The following is a 19,940-nucleotide window of genomic DNA, read 5'->3' on the forward strand; positions in this document are numbered from 1 at the left end:
AAAATTCCATGCACGAACACTACGTAGGACAATCACCTGATGAAGGAGCGTCACTCCGAAAGCGAGTGTGCTTCCAATTAAACTTGGACTATAACCTGGTGTTGCGATTTTTAACTATGTAGGACAACAGGAAGAAAGTTAGCCACCAGGATACACTAACACCAGCTAGCCACAAAAAGACACTACCCTCTCTCCCTTGTAGCTCTACACATGGATGAAAAAAAACCACTTCGACTGGAACACCACATCTATCCTGGGACAGGCTAAGCAAAGACATGCCAGAGAATTCCTAGAGGCCTGGCACTCCAACCACAACGCCATAAACAAAGACAGATCTAGATACCATCTATCAACCCCTCAAAACAAACAAGGAATGATATCACCACAAACCCCAGGAACCCCTTCCAGGACAAACAAATAGAAAGCAGGAGACAACAGCTTTGCTTCACTTGGAGGTCGCCACTGATGTTACCTAGCCAGGTAATGAAACATCTGGATATCAAACCTACAGCTCAGTGAGCATACCTACACTCTTTCCCACTTATTGAAATGGAAATTTAAACCTTTGATTTTCACCTCTATTATTCTCTACCTCCCTTTCCAACCCGGAGTAGATGTTGGGGTATGCCCAGCTATCCACTCCTCTCTACCATGGCTAACTGCCTTCCTTTGACTCTTTCAGTTTCTACCCCTTGAAAAAAATCAAAAAATGGTTTGGTCTAAAATTATCAGCTCACATTGATTAACCATTATTGCTGTCCATCTTGCAGTCACAACCTTTTCACTATAGTGCCACTGGAGGGAGAAAAAAAAATTAAAAATCTTCCAAATTCTAAGGGACTCTTGCATGGATTCAACTTCTAATGCACATATCTACCTGTAAAATTATAGAACATGGCAGAGTACAGACCTTTCCAGCCCACTAGGTTGTGCTGAGCAGTGGTCTTAATCCAAGCTCAACCTAACTTACACACCCCAATTTACTGCCACCATGTGCTTGTCCAGTAGTCACTTAATGTCCCTAATGTCTGACTTCACTACTACCACTGGCAGTGCATTCCATGCATCCACCACACTCAGCATAAAGAACCTACCTTTGACACCTCCCCTATACCTCCCTCCAATCACCTTAAAACGATGATCCCTGCTGACAGCCATTCCTGCCCTGGACAAGTCTCTGCTTATCTTCTATACCTCTTGTTATCTTGTACACCTGTAACAAGTCAACTTCTGTCCAGTGAGAAGCCCCAGCTCACTCACTCACCTACTCAATCTCTCTTCATAAGAGGAGCCCTCCAATCCTGGCAAATTTCCTCTGCACCCTCTTTAAAGGATCTATAATGAGGCAACCAGAACAGGACACAATATCCTAAGTGTGATCTAATCACGGTTTTATACAGCAGCAAACTCTCATGGCTCAAACTCAATCCACTGTTAAAATGAAAGCCAAAACACCATACACCTTAAAAACAACCCCACCAACTTGGGTGGCAACTTTGAGGAATTTTTGTATGTGGGCTCCAAAATCCCACTGTTCCTCCACATTGCCAAGAATCCGGTCTTTAAACCCAGTATTCTGCATTCAAATTCACCCCTCCAAAAATGAATCATTTCACATTTTTCAATGTCTTGCTGTAGCCTGTAACAGCCCTTGACACAATCTACAGCACCACCGGCTTGTGTCATTGGCAAACTTACAAGGCACCCTTTCACTTCTTCATCCAAGTCAGTTTTATAAAAAAACTGAAAACAGCAGAGGTCCAAGAACAGATCACTGTGGGGCACCAGGCAGAATACTTTCCATCCACTACCATTTGTTGCTTTCCTTCAGCGAGCCAATTCTGTATCCAGACAGCCAAAATTTCCTTGTATCCCATACCTCCTAAAATTTAGGAGTGAGCTTATCATGGGGAACCTTAAAGGCCTTACTGAAATCCAGGTACACCACATTCACTGTTCAACCTTAGTCAACTTGTCTCGTCACATCCTCAAAAGAGCTAAGGCTTGAGGCATGACCTGCCTCTCACGAAGCCATATTGATTATCTTTAATCAAACAATGTTCTTCCAAATAGTTATAAAGTGCATTTCAGAATCCTTTCCAGTACCTTGTTTACCAGAGATATAACTGACTGACTGTCATTCCCATGGATTCCCCTTTCTTGGGCAGAGGAACAAGATTTGCCTTCCTCCAATTATCTGGTATTACCCTTGTGGTGAGTGAGGATGCAAAGACAATCACCAGAGGAGCAGCAATCTCATTCCTCACTGCCTGCAGTAACCTTGGGTCTGGTCTGGCCCCAAAGACTTGCCCATCTTTATGTTTCTCAGAATTTCCAGCACATCCACTTAAAATTTTCAAAATTCTGTTCAAGCTTAATTAACCTGGTCCAGTGTTCTCACCATCAACAAGGTTCCTCTATCTAGTGAATACCGAAGCAAAAAAAAAAAAATTCATTTAGGGCCTCTCCTACCCTCTTCAGACTCCAGGCACAAGTTTGCTCCACTATCCCTGATTGATCACAGAGGGGGCAGGGCCATTCTCTTATTCCTCATGTGTAGAACGCCTTTGGGTTTCCCCTAATCCTTCCCACCATCTGTCCATTTGAGTTTGGTCCTAGCTACCTGGTAATCCTGTAAAGCTATACCCGATCCTCATTTCCTCAACCTTAAGTAAACTTCCTTCTTCCTCTTGACAAGAAGTTTCTCCCCTCTGGTCATCCAAGGCTCCTTCACTTGATCATTCCTTGCCTGTCTCAGTGGGACAAAGTTATCCAACACTTGCAACAAGTGTTCCTTAAACAGACTCTACATTTTTGTTGTGCATATTCCACAGGTCCTGTCTAATAGCAATACAATTTCTGCACCCCCCCCCCCCCTTTTGTTTAAACCCTTTTCAAGTTCAATGTAGAGACAGACAGACAGCCGGCATAGAAACAGGTTCTTCGGCCTACCATGTCTAAGCTAACAAACTCTAAACTATACTAATCCTATTTACCTACACTTGGTCCATAGTGTGCTGTGCCCTGGCATTTTAAGTGTGCATGCCGGGGTTTTTACATGCCATGAGACTACCTGCCTCCACCACCCCCTGAGGCAGCACATTCCTGAGTGAAAAAATTTTTCCCTCATATTTCCACATCTCACCTTAAACTGGTGTCCTCTGGTCTTAGGCATGTATTCCATGGGATAAAGATTCTCACTGTCTATGCTTTCCATAATTTGGTATACCTCAATCAGATCCCCCCAACCCGCTTTGCCTCAGATGGCTCCTTTCAAAGGAAACAATGAGCTGGTCTGTACCCGTGTCAGGAACTAAACCTTATCCACCCAGAATAGCCTTAAAATAAAGACTTGGGTCATAGTCTGACAAAGACATTTATTTCTGGTGATCTTTCAATTTAAGCTAGACAGTATTCAGTTTTTCCTCGGACCACTTCATTTAAGACATTATGTACTTTGAGGAAATAATGATTTCTCCATACTTTTGGTACAAATATAAACATAGCCTTATTAAACTTTAGATTTGATTAAAAAAACCTTGTCAATATTTTTGGCTTCTGAAGTCTTTTTGTTGTAGGACTATTGTTTCACTAGACCTTTGTCTTGCTTATCACAAAAAATGCATTACTGGAAAAGTACAGGTCAGGCAGCATCCAAGGAGCAGGAGAATCGATGTTTCGGACATAAGCACTTCTTCCAGCAACACATTTTTCAGCTCTGATCTCCAGCATCTGCAGTCCTCACTTTCTCCTTTTTGCCTATCATGCCATAGAATGATATAAAACAGGTTTCTAGGTTTTGAATGATATAGTGTATCCACAATACCACCACACTGCGAAGGAATCCTGCTGATGTTATTTAATCTTTACATGTGGAAGTTGATGCAGCCATTCAAAAGGAACCAGTGCACTTCACAATTCACAAGCCCCAGTAAACAAGACAACAGTTACTTTATCAGTAGTAGAACAGAGTGCTCACAAAAAGGTACAAGATAGTCTGCAGCCCAAAGGAGTACTTGGATTCATTGAAGCCTAACAGAGAGAAAAAAAATGGGACTTGTGTCGGACACCAGGAAGACCAAAGTTCTTGACCAAAACACACTTATAAAAATTCAATGCCTACAATAGAGATTAATAATAAAACTATTGGAAAACGTAGCTCAGTTTTTACATCTTGAAAACTATCACTAAAAAGGAAGCGTTTCAAAACAAAACAGACAATAATCTGAAAGCCTCCATTAAGTTTACTCTGCTGCCTAAACACCTACCAAAATGTTGAGTACTATACGATTCATGTCCTTTCACTGGGATTAAGGAATTCTGAGGGAAGGAAAGGAGGGAGGGTCTGCATAGAAAAATTTATTAAAAATGCACACTTATCCACCTTTTCACAGACAAGATTTTTAATATCTGGTGATGCAGCTACACAGTTGAAAAAAGACAAAAAAAAATTGAGTCAGAAGTTTACACCAATCCAAAAATGACCATTTAACTATTCTAGCACAAATGCTAGAATTTTGAAGAACATGAGTCAAGTGTAGTGCTTGATTCAAATTTAAATTCAAATAAAGACTACAGTGGTCAACCTAAAAACCTATGCATCAACTTTCAGATACAACACCACAGGTGCTTTTGTCCCAACTCTTGTCCCATCCTTCTGTTCCAAGATCAAGAACACAATAATAACACTTGTACACAAATGTGAAGTAAATTCTCTCGCCATCCTGGGATTAAATTTGCACAAAATCCAAATCAGTTTTAGTATTCAAACAAGTATGCACTGGATGTAGAATTTACTTTCACTGTCTTCTACAATGAGGCAACCTAATCAATTATTCATTTTGCACTTCTGGCATTAAAATACCAACATGTTGAATGTTTAATTCCAAGACTCAAAAACCCTTTGGCAACTTGCTCATATGTTAATCCAGTTCAAACTGTTGTTTTAGAATAGTATAAAATGATTTGTTATAAATGTACTTTGTTACAATATTAGTTATCAAACTGCACTTTTACAATAAGGAATAATTGCTGTAAATCAACCACTCAAATGAGTAAATAAGGTCATTGATGGAAAACAGATTGCTCACACACTTAATTATTTCTAATTTTGCACTCTATCAATTATTTGCTGTAGTCAAGAAATCTGTTTACTACTCATGATAAGGAACTAGCAAATGAAATTTAGCCCTAAGGGGCTAAAGCCCTTGCAAAGAAAGCAGAGTTAACATTGCTGGTCTAGTGACCCTTCTTCAGAACTGAACCTGAACAGTCCAGTAACCCATCTTCAGAAATGTTAACTTTTCTTTCTTCTACAGATGCTGCCAGAATGAAGTTCTTCCAGCAATTTTTGTACAGACTTTGTCCATTCTTAATACCTTTTTAACCAATTTTGGATTTGAAACATTACAGAAGTTGGAGCCAATTTAATAGTGGAATAATTTCTGCCAAAATAATGACTTGAAAACTTTAATTAAGCCACCCCTTAGCCTCTTAAAATTTCAACAAATACAAACTTAACTGTAAACTCTCTTCGTAACTTAGCAGAGGGAGTCCAGGAATCATTCGAGTGAATCTGACACACAGAGACACACAGAGACACACAGAGACACACAGAGACACACAGAGACACACAGAGACACACAGAGACACACAAAAAAAAAGGAACATTAAGATAGGTACATGGATGGGTTAAATACGGAGCAGGGCAGAGTTGGGGCAAGTGACGGACACCAACCAATAAGCAGATCAGACGTGGGAATTTTATACTTCACCTTCCTGACTTCTCAAAAATGTTATTCTTTATCTAGAAAGGGGACAAGTCAGAATCTAAATCTGCTTCTAGCCTTAGTAGTCACTCCAAACTGTGCTCAAAATTTCATTTAATTTCTGGCTTTTCCAAACTACAGTTTGTTATTTAGAACTGAGAAGCAGCTAATGGCTTTTGTGGACATCTATTGCAAATAACAATATAAACAACTTTTCTTTAACACACTAGAGGAAATTTCAGCCACTTGGAGTAGAGTTAATGTTTCACAAGGACTCATGATTTTATTTTGACTGCAATCTCTAGATTGTGACTCTGGTAAAATTAACCTTCGAAATAATGATCACTACTATGTATTACTTACATATCTAAACTTGCTGAAAATACACAAGTTGTTTAACAAATCAGGAGAAAGCAACCACTTCATTGGCACACTATCTAGGATTGCCATTTAATTTATTTCCCTATAGATGCATACCAATCTTGTACAATTTGCAAAATTTACTGCAAATTACTAATACTCCTTCAACAGCAAGAATATAGATATTTAATGGAGTACAATTTTTGTTTCCAACCTCCCCACTTCTATATTCTTTTAAAAGTACCTTCAGTTCACTACCAGTGAAACTATCCCACTTTGCCCCAAAAAGCTCAATATACTTTTTTTAGATTAGAAGTATCTTGCCGCTGTAACTCATTCTTGACATGAAAAAGTTATAAATTGGTGCTTATTTTGAGTAATGTGCTCCATGTCAAGAACAGTTAAAAGACATTTTTTTCACAAAACAAAGGGACAAGCTAAAAGTTTCCACATTATTTGATATTTATTCAAAATGTTTCTTCCAAATCCTCTTGTGGATTGTCATTTTGACACAGGGGAAGAGGCTTGTGCATTTTCAGGATCTTGTGCAAATTAGTATCACCTATGGTTGCTAGGTTATGGGGATGGTGCCTGACAAAAGTATAGTCAGAAAGTAAGCAACAGCAAAACTGGCAAAAGGAGGAAACAAAAACAGGCTGCAGTATCAAGATAGTCCTAGTCATAGCACTTGTCAGATCAACAAAATCTGACCAGAAAATCTGTAGAAAGACAACATAGACAATGCTGGTGCCCCAAGCTCCCCATGTTAAATGAAAATCATGTGCAAACTTTGACAGGAGTCCAAGTCCTTTGTCAAGTCCTGTAGCAATACCTGGGCCCTAAAAAGTTTACAGTCAACAGATGCACAAGTGATTAGCCACTGGTGTTGGAACTAGTGTCTTTCGATAGCAGTATCAGTGAGTGATATAGGATACCCTCTGGTCACCTAATTGGGTGAAAAGCCAAATAAAAGGTGCCCTAGAAATAGGTTATGACATTCTCCTGGCTTGGAACACCCCCAGAATTTTACAACTTAATGCTCCAATACTCATTGATAAGTGATCGGCAGCTGGAAGAACTGCAATCACATTACATGAACTACAAATACACTATCCCCAGTGTGACCCACCTTCCTCAAGAGGACAGCTGAATGAACATACACACACTTCCTGGAAAAGGCAAGACCGACAAGACACTCCTATCCATAAAGATATATAGTGTCACCTAGATTAGGATCTTGAATGCTCTGCCAGAACTCAGGTGAAAGAGGTCATAGCATTAAAGTCTCCAGCTCAGCTGTAAACCATATGCTACAGCCAGCATTCATGCACCAATCCTTGGCTAAGGTGAGCGGTATGGTGGCTCAGTGGTCAGCACTGCTGCCTCACAGCACCAGGGACCAGAGTTCAATACCAGCCTTGGGCAACTGTGTTTAGAGTTTGCACATTCTCCCAGTGTCTGCATGGGTTTCCTCCTGTAGGGGGTGGGTTTCTATTCAGCGGGTCAGTGTGGATATGTTGGGCCAAAGAGCCTGTTTCCACACTAAGTAATCTAAATCAAGGTGAAGATATAAAGGAAAGTTTCCATTAAAAAAGGACTTGGTCATCCCAAACAAATGGAAGACAAAATCATTCATTAATACTTCCATGCTAAGACTGTCCTTTGCTTTGTCTGGTGGAGTAACAATAGAACAGCAATTGGGAAAGGTCAATGCAAATAGTATCCTCCTACTGGCAAAGTACTTCTATTAAAGAGAGTAGAATATCCTATATCAAAGCACTGGCATCTCAGATTGTTCAAGTCAAAACACCCAAGTGATGTTTGTATCACAGTCAATCAATGTGGGAGATGGATGCCTGCTACACAGAATGACATGTTTTATTGATGAACATTGATTGATCAAATACAAATTGTAAGAACTGAAGACTGCAAGACGAAGTTGATCAATGCCTTAATTGAATGTAGCCTGACCAAAGGAATTCCATAGGCAGCTCACAAAAATCAAATCGAAACTAACATGCCCAACTCAATTTCAAAACAGTGGAATCAAATTAAGTCAGCTATACTTGACATGTGTTCAGATCATTAGGTCAGAACATAGTCACCAGATCTTGTTCAACAAAGCTGTCATAGAACAAAAACAAGCAGGCTTCACTGTTTGGCAGAACAAACCAAGATAACATTCTAACAGCTCAAGGCTGATACTAAAAACCAACAATATATAAAAACTGTAGTGGGAAAAGAAAACCAAGTACCATCCTGACAACACAATTTTCTTATCTATAAATGGTACTAATGGCTGCAAAGTCAAAATCTTAATTCTCATAACAGTGTTTCTCAAAACATGACAGTACCATGAAAGAAACTAACAGCTCCACATCAGCAAAAAGAAATAAAAAGATCGGTAGCAGCAGATACTACGCAAACTAGTATCCTCTAGTTGAATCCACTAAAGGACTAAATACTCTGGGGGAGCTGCAACAGGCAATTAAACAGATGGAAAATTTAAAAATAAGCACCCATGCCAGTGATCCTTCAGGAGACATCTTTAAAAGTTAATGAAAGATAGAAAATAGGAGTAGTAGGTCTTCCAAGCCTGCTATGCTATTCAATAGGATCATGGCTGATCATTTGACTTAATACCCTATTCCTACATTCTCCCCAGACCCTTTGAGCTTATTATGGCCATGATATATCTACATGTTCCTTGAAAGTTTTCAATGCTTTAGCCTTCAGTTTCCTGTGACAATTCCACAGACTCACTACAGTATGGGGTAAAGAAATTTATCCTCATCTCAGTCTGCCCATTGTCTGAGAGAGTCTAAAATTTAGAAATCACACAGTCTAAAAGATAGAGAGAACATCCTTCCTGCAACTACCCTATCTAATCCTATTGGCATTCCATGAAACTCCCCCTTCAATGTTCTAAACGCCAGTGAACATTCCTAACCAGTCACTCCCTGTGCATTAGGGTGGCACAGTGGCTAGCACTGCTGCCTCAGTGCCAGAGACCCAGGTTCAATTCCCACCTCAGGCGACTGTGCAAACTCCACAGTCATTCTCAGTGTCTGCATGGGTTCCCTCCGGGTGCTCAGATTTCCTCCCACAGTCCAAAGATGCGCAGGTCAGATGAATTGGCCATGCTAAATTGCCCAGTGTTAGGTAAGGGGTAAATGGAGGGGTATGGGTGGGTTACGCTTCAGGGGGTTGGTGTGGACTTGTTGGGCTGAAGGGCCTGTTTCCACACTAATGTAATCTAATTAGGTCCTACTGCCCTAGGAATTAATGTTTTGTTGCACTCAATAGCCAGCACATCCTTCTTCAGATAGTGATCAAAACTGCACAGCGCTGCAGGCATGGTTTCACCAAGGTGGTGATGAAGGGCTTATGCCCGACTTGTCCATAGTGTTAGGTAAGGGGTAAATATAGATGTAGGGGTATGGGTGGGTTACGCTTCGGCGGGACGGTGTGGACTTGTTGGGCCGAAGGGCCTGGTTCCACACTAAGTAATCTAATCTAAATCTAATCTTGTCGACTCTCCTGCTCTTCAGATGCTGCCTGACTGGCTGCGCTTTTCCAGCTCAACATCCTTCTATTCTGTTCGCCAGCATCTGCAGGCCTTACTTTCCCCCGGTCTCACCAAGGCCCTGTACATAACCACTCCTGAAATCGAATCCTCTCATTAAAGGTCAACATACCATTTACCTTCTTCACTGCTTGATGCAGTGACATGTTTATTTCATCAATTGGCATACGAGGACAGATGTACTATTGCAGCTCCTCCTTTCAAAATCTATAGCCAGACAATAATCTGGCTGTTTTTGTCACTAAAAATGTATCCACATTTATCCACCTACCATGTATTGGCCCACTCAACTTAAAGAAATCTCTGCATCCTCCTCACAGCTCACCACCCCCACCTAGCTGTGTATCATCTGCAAATTTGGAGATCTGACATCACATTAAATCATACTGAGAGTTTATTACAGTGATCCCTGCAGTACTCCATTAGTCACTTCCTGCCATCTGGAAAAAGACCCATTCATTCTTGGTTTACTGTACACCAACCAGTTCACATTCCATTTGAGTACACTATCTCCTATTGCATGCACTTCAATTTTGCATGCTAATCGCGAATGGGAGACCTTACACAGTCTTATAAAAATCTACATTAACTACATGCACTAGCTCCCCTTAACCACTCATGACAACTCAAAGTGCCACGGGGGTGGGGTGGTTTTGTATTGATGGCCATTGGAGTAGTGGACTATGTCTTGGAGGGCCTGGTCCCTAAAAAAAAAACAAAAAATGCAGACGGGAGAGTGCAGGAAAGTTGAGCTCAGTGGTTAGGTTCTGCTGGAGTTGCCTGAAATGGAGGATGATCCTTTGGATGGGGAGCCTGGCGGGATGAAAAGTAAAAAAAAACAAGGAGGACCCAATCCTAAGAACTGGGAGAAAGTGATTATATCCCATGTCCTATAAGGATTCAAAAGATCAGTAGTGAAGGTAGTTATTAGGAGTCAGTGAAATTTATTCCCCAAAATGGAGATGGAAAGTCAAGGAAAGGAAGAGAAGTGTCAGAAAATGATGTGGAAGTTATATAGAGGGATGGAAATTGGAGGCAAAAAAAAAAGTTGCACCAAAAGAGTCATTGATGTACTGAAGAGAGTGTGCATATTGTGGGAGAGGTTCATTGTAGCACTGGAACAAGGCTTGTTCCATGTACCCCATAAAGAGGCAGGCATAACTGGTACCCATAGCTACTCCTTTGACTTGGCAGAAGCGAGATGGAGAAATTGTTCAGGGAAAAGAAGATTAGATTAATTAGTGTAGAAACAGGCCCTTCCACCCAACAAGTCCACACCGACCCTCTGAACAGCAACCCACCTAGACCCACTCCCCCACATTTACCCCTTCACCTAACACGATGGGTAATTTAGCATGGCCAATTCACCTAACCTGCACATTTTTGGACTGTGGAGGAAACCCATGCAGACAGGGAGAATGTGCAAACTCCACACAGACAGTTGCCGGAGGTGAGAATTGAACCCAGGTCTCTGGCACTGAGGCAGCGGTGCTAACCACTGCCACCCACGGGGGGGGAAAAGACGACATTCAATGAAGCGGTGGACAAATGGTAGCAGATATGGATTATCAGGCCTCTGATTAAGGAAGCAGAAAACTCTCAGACCATCCTGACAGGAAATGGAGCAGAGGGATTGGACATCCATTGTGAAGAAGCAAATAGTTGGAACCAGGGAACTGACAACTTTTGATATGGCAGAGGACAGCATGGTGGCTCAATGCTCACAGCACTAGGGTCTCAGGTTCAATTCCAATCTCTGGGGACTGCGAGAGAGTTTGTGCATTCTCCCTACATGGGTTTTCTCTGGGTGTTTCAGTTTCCTCTCCATCAAAAAGATGTGCAGGTCAGATGAATTGGCTATAGTGTTAGGTGCATTAGCTGGAGGGAAACAGGTCTGGGTGTATTACTCTTTGGAGGGTCGGTGTGGACTGGTTAAGCTGAAGGGCCTGTTTCCAACACTGTAGGGAATCTAATTTAATCATAAAAAGGACATCAGGAACCATGCACATAGGTGAGCCAGGTCGAGACAAGTGGAGAGAGGATGGAGTCAAGGTAGAACAAAATTAGCTTGATGGGTCAGGAACAGGCTGATACGATGTCCCTAACAGGACAGTCTGGTTTGTGGATTTTCAAATAGATAGGCATTTTTCGAGTTGTCAAATTAACAGTGTCATGGACAGGGCCTCAAGTTTTTTACAACTTACAAATATGTATGATGGGACAAAAAAGTATGACAAAGTATGTAGAAAAGTTGCAAAAGTGGACAGAAGGAGATTATAAAATGAATGGGTAAAGAGATGTCAAATTGAATGCAATATGGGAACAAGTGAAACTGCAGGGCTCTAAAATTCAAAAGGATTTGACTGTATCACTACGTTGACAAAGAGGACTGCAGATGCTAGAGATCAGTCAAAAAAAGGTGACATTGGAAAAGCACAACAGGAAGGGCTTACTTCGAAACAGCAACCTCCTGCTCCTCAGATGCTGCCTGACCTGTGCTTTTCCAACACCACATTTTTCAACTATAGTACTGAACATGGATCACAAAAGCAAGCAGGTTTAGCAATTAATTAGTACTAATTAAAATAGGAAGGGGTCAAGATTAGACTGATGCTAGTAAAGCACAGCAAGTCAGGCAGCATCAGGAAGAGCTCCTGCCCAAAATATCCATTTTCCTGCTCCTCGGATGCTGCATAACCACTCAATCTGGATTCTGATCTCCAGCAATTGCAGTACCCACTTCTGCCTAAAATAGAAGGTGGTCATTTCTTATTTTGAATTCAACTCCCCTTGCAGAAAGGGGATGTTTCACTAGCCCAGGGCATTGGTGAGACCACACTAGAAGTATTGTGTATAATACCAAAAACAGAAATTGATGCATTGAAGCATGGTGACTCATCATTCACCAGCCTTTAAACATTCACTTTCTTCCCACAGGTGGTGCCAGATGTCCTGAGTTTCTCCAGGAATTTGTTTTTGTTTCAGATCTCCAACTCTTATTGTATTACATTCAGTATTGCTTTCCTTCAAGGAAGGATGTAAAATATATTGCAGGTGGTTCAAAAAAGCTTTACCAACCTACCAGCTGAAAATGATCAAGTTGTCTTATGAGCTTCGTATCACTAAGCTCCAGTAGACAAAATTATTTAATCGAAACAAGATCAGTTGAGAGTTCTGAAAGGGAGGATGTGGAAGGCATGTTTCCCTCTTGCAAGAGAATCTAAAATTAGGGACCACTTTCAAAATAAAATATCTTCCTTTAAGGCAGGTGAAAGAATAATTTGAAAGACTCACTTCCAACAAAAAAGTTATCTTCTATCTTCTCCATAAGATGGTAGAAGAGTCTTTGAATATTTTTAAGCATGGAGGAGGCTGTTTTTTCAACTCACTGATAAAGAAACTAAAGACACACCGTGTGGGCAGGAATATGGAATAGTCAAATTAGAGAATGGCAGAGGAGAGAATGGGCTGACTGGCCTATTCTAGCTCTTAAAATAGTTATGTTCTCATGCAAGGAAAACAAACCCCTACTACAGAGCAGAGGGCAAGATAATTGAATTATTTTAATGTTTCTCCTCTGCTGTCTGGAGGCAGAGGCATTTAGTTTTTAAATTTAAAAAACCAAACAGGTTATGCCATATTTCCCCTCACCTTCCATTTCAAAATTGAATTTGTAAATAACATTTGTAAATAACACCTAATCAGTCAAGAATGATTTATTCAGCGATTCAAAAGTGTTTTTCTTTAAATATCCTAATCATGTATGTTGTAACAAAATGAAAAAAGGAGTTCAAAATTAAGAAAAAAATCTAAAGAAAATCAAAATTTGGCTGAATCCAGAAAGTTAGCATTCAGTCAGGTACTTTACAACAATAGCTTGGCTTTTGGTGGGTACAAATGGCTCAAGTTATAGAATTTCTTTAATTTTGAAGAATGCCTATCAAGATGATATTAGTGAACAGACGTAATCTACTTAAAGCATAAAGGCAGATTTCTTCCAGATTTGAAGATAATTTAATTGTAAACCAGGTTTAACCAGTCCTCGGATTGGTTATGGTATCACCAGTTAGATTCCCAGCAGAATGTGATGTTAACTAAAGACTAGACTATTACCAGACAGACAGAGGAAAGGGGGCCAAAATACACAAAAAAACCAACTTATTTACCAAAGATCAAGTGGAGCTTTGGTCATGAGATGGGCCCATTAAGGAGTCATTTACATTTTTAAAAACTGGCTTTTTGTTTTGTTAAAATGACTGACCACCACCATCCACCACTTTCTTAGCAACCAATGGCAATTGCCCAATTCCTACTGACTTCAGTTTTACTCCGATTCCACACACAATCACATGCTGCCTTGATATCAAGGGCAGTCTGAAGTAACTCCAGAGGCTGGTATCCTGTCACCAAGTCACCCTTTATTTACACCGGAAGTATTCTTGAAACAACAGGCTTCTATTCTTGTGGCCAGTAGTCAAGTAATAGTCCCATTTATACTTTAGGGTATAAATGGGACCATTAGCACCTCCAGAAATAAAACAAGGTTAAGCCTCTAATCAATATGCATCATTCCTTGTTTGAATGAGATGTTGGGCAAAAGTCAGTACTACTTCAAGCATAATGAGGTATTGATAACTCTTATATGTTCTTCCTATTGGAGAGACACAGCATTGCCTGTTCCTGTGTGTTTGACTGTAAGGGTGCAAGATTCCAAGTGGATGATGCCCAAGCTCTGTACTGCCAACAACTGATTGCAGAACTGATTGGAAGTCCACGTTAGTTATCGGCAGTGGCCATGTTTTAGTCCAAAAGTCCGTTTTAAAAAAAATTAGGTAAGTGTAACTTTTAAAACTATTTATTATTCTCATGTCTTGTGGACATATCCCACAAGCAAACACTGCCAGTTGCATTTTATACTCCAACTTTCAGTTTAGACAGATTATTCAATATATGCATATACAAAAGATTGATCAATTAGAAAAAAAAATGGCTAGGCTTTAAATGGAATGGGGCTTCATAAAGAATGCAATGAAGGATACTCAAAACAAGAGACTTAAAAATTGCTTAAATTTCCCAATAGCCTGTCAAATACTAAGATTGAATCTGAATAAAATACCTGGAGAGTGGATCAATATTGATCGTATGAATGAGTTCTTATGGGTGGCACTGCTGCCTCACAGCGCCAGAGATCTGGGTTCAATTCCCACCTCAGGTGACTGACTGTGTGGAGTTTGCACGTTCTCCCTGTGTCTGCGTGGGTTTCCTCCGGGTGCACTGGTTTCCTCCCACAGTCCAAAGATGTGCAGGTCAGGTGAATTGGCCATGCTAAATTGCCCATAGTGGGGTAAAATGTAGGGGTATGGGTGGTTATGCTTCGGCAGGGCAGTGTGGACATGTTGGGCCGAAGGGCCTGTTTCCACACTGTATGTAATCTAATCTAATTCAAAAAAGGTCAGGACAAAAGTGCAAGGGGGCACCAAAGAGATCTCTGGGACGGTCTCTAGCATGATTGAGATTAAACTACCAATGCACTAGGGCTGAAAGAAAAAAAAAGAATGAACCTTTCAAATTCCTGCCAATTTCAAAATGCTTTGAGCGCTTTTACTATTCTTTAAAGCACTATTACCTATAAGTGCAAAAATTTCACAATTGGACTATATTCTCACGACCAGGACGACATGATAATTAAATACCCATCCCAAACACCTTGACCACAAGGAATCAATGTTTTAAAAAAGTGCAAACTAATGCATCATTAAAAACATTTGGCAATGAATATATAGTTAGATATTGATAAGTCATTGGCATTGCCCTTATGCAGCTTGCAGTATCAGGGTTGCTTACCTGAATTATCTATTCATTAGCCTACATACACATGAAAAACCAAATATACAGCAATTGCAGACGATAAAAGTCTATCACCTATAAAAAAAGTTTCTATGACTCCTGTAAAATGTCTAACCCACCTGATCTGTTTTTGATTAACATCTTCCATCCCTAGTATTTCAGTTCAGTATTTATCTACAGTGAATCCTTTTCAAAAATCTGAGTTATTTCATTACACAAAGATCTCAACTAAAGAGTACTTGTGCATTTTAATTTAATAGTTGATGGAAGGCAATGTACTTCGTGAAGTGGTACAGTCCTCCTGTAAGATGTGAGAGATCAGGGACAAGTTAAATGGCCCTGAAAATTATGACTGCAGGTGTGTCCACTTGCAGCTCCTCAGACTGTACGAATCAGTTGGAGACGCAACTAAGAAGCATACAGAAGGCAGCAAAGTTTCATAGATAAATTTTTTTTTTAAAGGAGTCATGGATGTAGAAGTTGATGCCCTCAGAAGAAAGCAGCAGCAAGATCAGTGGCACCACGACTGGCTCTATTGTATAGCAGGGAGGGTCTAGCTGTAAATTGGTGATACGAGGACTCTATATTCAGGGGCACAGATAAGAACATTTCTTGTATCCTGGAGTCTTGCTTGCAGGCACAAATGTGTTGCCCCCTTTGTCAGAATCAAGGATGCCTCTGAACAGATACAAAACACACAAAGGGTAGGGTAAGCAGCCAGAGGTATTATTCATATCAGTACTATGACATTGTCAGGACTTTTGTCTCTTTCTGCCTAAGGGAATTTGGGGAGTTAGGCAGAAACAGGAAAAGCACAACCTTTGGGTTTGATAGGTCAGGATTACCACAAATGCCTCATGCTAGGAGGCCAGAAATAGGAAGATAATGTATTTGAATGTATGACTCAAGAGATAGCATATGATGGAGGCCTTCAGATATTCTGATCATTGATCTCTCTTCCAGGTCCTGTACAAGGACAATCTTTACCTAAACTAGAGGGGCACCAATATCTTTGCAAGGAAATTTGCTAGTGCCACTGAAGGTTTGAACTAACGTGGGAAATCAGGACAGAATGTCAAGTAGTTGAGAAGGCAAAGTCTAATAGGGAGCATTATAATGGTCAGGTTAATGAACATGTTGGGATTGGCAGTCTGAAGTGTACTTAAATGAAAGTAGTATACGTAATGGTAAGGCAGATGAGCCTCTAACCTTGATTAGCACATGGAACTATGACATTGTAGCTATTGCATAAACATGGTTGAGAAGGGCAGGACTGGCAGCTCAATGTTCCAGGCATCAGAAATGCTTCAGGTGTGATAGGCAGATTTTGAAGAAGTGGAGAAGTTGCATTACTGATGATTAATGAGAACATCACTGCTGCATTGAAAGGGGAAATCTTGAAGGGCTCATCGTGAGTCCACATAAGTAAAACTCAGGAATGGAAAGGTGCAATTGCTATCATGGGATTATACTATACATTTCCCAATAGCCAGGAACAAATAAATATGTATGCAGATGAAGGAAAGATTTAAAATGTTTTTTATAAAAAAAAACAAAAAAAAAAACTGAGGAGTATTTTAGTGCAAAAGGTTTAGATGGGATAGAATTTCAGGCACATCCAGAAGGCCTTTTTCAGACAATGTGTGGGTAACCCAACTAGAGAAGATACTGTACTAGACTTTGGATTGTAGAATGAGCATGGCCAGCTGATCTAAAGTTTCAGTTGGGGAGCACTTTGAGAACATAGATCATAATTTTGTAACTTTTAAAAAAAAGGTAGTTATGGATAAAGATAAGAATGGTTGTCAGACAAATGACTAAATTAGGGCAGGCTAATTATAACAATATTAGACTGGAATTGGAGAAATTAGATTGGGTGCAGTTGGTGGAGGATAAATCTACAGCTAGCATAGGGGAGTCTTTTGAGAGCCAGTTGATCAGAGTTCAGGACCAGCATGTTCCCAAGAGGCGGAAACTTGAGGATAGCAAGATTCAGGAATCCTGGATGACAAAAGATTTAACATTCAGTCAAAAAGATATAGCAGCAAATGTAAGGTTTAGAAAATGGAAGTCAGACAAGACCTGGGGAGTATAAAAGGAAGCAGAAAGGAACTTAAACAAAAAGTTAGGAGGCCTAAAAAAAAGCACCACGAAATATCCTTGGCAAGTAGAATTGAGAATCCAAAAGACATTTTATTCTTACAATGAGGAGAAAGGTTAACTAGGGAAAGGGTAAAGCCACTCAAGGACAAAACAGGGAGTTTATGCATGAGGGGAAAAAAAAAATGGGTGAGGTCCTTAACGAGTACTTCACATTTGTATTCACAGAACATGGAGGATAAAATTAGGGAGTGGTATATTGATATTTTAAGGCACATCAATATTAAGTTGGTGGCGTTGGATGTCTTGAAATCAAGAAGATCTATCCCACACATACTGAGGGAGGAGGTATGCTAAGGCCTTTACAGACATCTTTGTATCTTCTTTACCCACAGAGGTGGCCCCAGAGAACAGTCAATGCAGTTCCTTTGTTCAAGGAGGCAATAGGGTAATCCAGGAAATTACAGGCCACCGACCTGACAGTGGTAGAGAAATCATTGGAGAGGATTCTCAAGGACAGGTTTTACTTGCCTTTGGAAAAGAATGGACTTAATAGGGATAGTCACCATGGCTGTGTGTAGAGAAGAGCTGGTCTTAAACTTGTCTGTCACTTTCAAAAAAGAATTAAAGATGATTGATGAGGATAAGGTAATGAATTATCTGTGCAGTTTAGTAAAGCATTTCCCAAGGTCCCTCAATGCTTGCTGGTACAGAGGATCTACATGGAGTTGGTAACTTTCATAAAATTGGCTTGGTCAAAAAAAATACATACGATTGTTGTGGAGGGTTCAAGATTAAAGTAGTGCTGGTAGCACCCAAGGAACAGGAAAATAGACATTTTGGACAAAAGCCCTTCATGGAGGAAACCCTTTCTTTCCAGCACCATGCTAACCTTGACAGTCATCTCCAGCACCCACCATATCCACTTTCACCTTGTTGTGGAGGGGTGTTTTTCTGACTAGGAGATCAGTGATCTTCAAATGATCAGCACTGGCAGCTCAGTTTAGATTTCATAAAAAACAATTATGAATGTAAGTGGCCTGATTGGCAAGTTTGCAGATGACAAAAATTGATGCAGTTGTAGACAATGAGGACAGTTGCCAAAGGACACAGTGGATATAGGAGACAGTGAGGGGGCAGAGAGATAAATGGGAGAGGGGTGGGGCTGGGGAGAAGGTAGCTAAGAGTGCAACAGGTCATAGGTGAGGGTGGAGTTGATAGGTGGGAAGGAAGATTGACAGGACATGAGGGCGGTGCTGAGCTGCAAGGTTGGAATTTTTTTTTTGTTGGGGAGGGTAGGTGTTGGGGAACTGAGGAAACTGGTGAAGTCCACATTGATGCCCTGCAGTTGAAGGAGCCTGAGGCAGAAGAAGATGAGGCTTTCTTCCTCCAGGCATCAGGTGTGAGGGAGTGGCAATGGAGGAGGCCCAGAACCTGCATGTCCTCAGCAGTGGAGGTGGGGGGGGGGGGGGGGGGGGGGGGGGGGAGTTGAAGTGTTCGGCCATGGGGTGGAGGGATCCAGTTTCCCCAATGTGGAGGAGACTGCATCAGGAGCAAAATGGATACAATGACTGACATATGGAAGTGCAGGTGAAAAAAAACTGGAAGGCTCCTTGGGGGCCTTGGATGGAGGTAAAGGCTTGGTGGTGGTGGTGGAGGAGGGGAAGAAAGAGACAATATTTTAAAAGAGGTGTGGGCACGGGTCTTGTAATTCCTGTGGCAGGGGAAGGTGCCAGGAGGGGACAGTGGCTTGTTAGGGGGTGCGGACCTCAGCAAATCTAGCAAAGTCAGTGGTTTAGATTTGCAACCAGTATTAAACACTGCTATTTAATGTGCAAAAGCTACAAAAAAACTTCACTCAGACTAAAAAGTGGTTTAAAATGTATCAATTCATAAGACATAGGCCAAAGAGCCAACACAATGTGCTTTGTATAAAAAAGCAAGTTATCAGCTGACTCAATTGGAAACAAAAAAAGGTGGTTAGTTCTTCTATTTGTACAATAGCTATTTATTGGCATATTTCAAAATGCTTGTCCATTCTGATCTAAAATACCAGTTTAAAATGGGACACCTACTTGATGGCAGTCAATACTTGAAATTAGTTCTCATGCCAGAGGTGTTAAGTTTCACTCCTTCAGAAGTTTGGTGTTAGATTTTGGAAAGCACTTTCTCTCCTGTTTTTAAAACCCTCCTTTAAACATTTTCTTTCTGTCCATGTTATTTTCAATTTGACATGGAGACTTTGAAGTTACATTAAAAAGGAGGTGCACAATTGCTAA

The 19,940-nt window shown here is 40.7% G+C and overlaps 1 protein-coding gene across 5 annotated transcripts in view; it reads right to left on the reverse strand.

Moving 5' to 3' along the window:
- Positions 1-19,940, reverse strand: part of LOC140481518 (sestrin-3-like) — a 178,454-nt gene that overhangs the window by 136,500 nt on the left and 22,014 nt on the right. The gene's annotated exons all lie outside the window — the stretch shown is intronic.

This window comes from Chiloscyllium punctatum, chromosome 9, assembly GCF_047496795.1.
Source record: "Chiloscyllium punctatum isolate Juve2018m chromosome 9, sChiPun1.3, whole genome shotgun sequence".
Taxonomy (NCBI): Eukaryota; Metazoa; Chordata; class Chondrichthyes; order Orectolobiformes; family Hemiscylliidae; genus Chiloscyllium; species Chiloscyllium punctatum.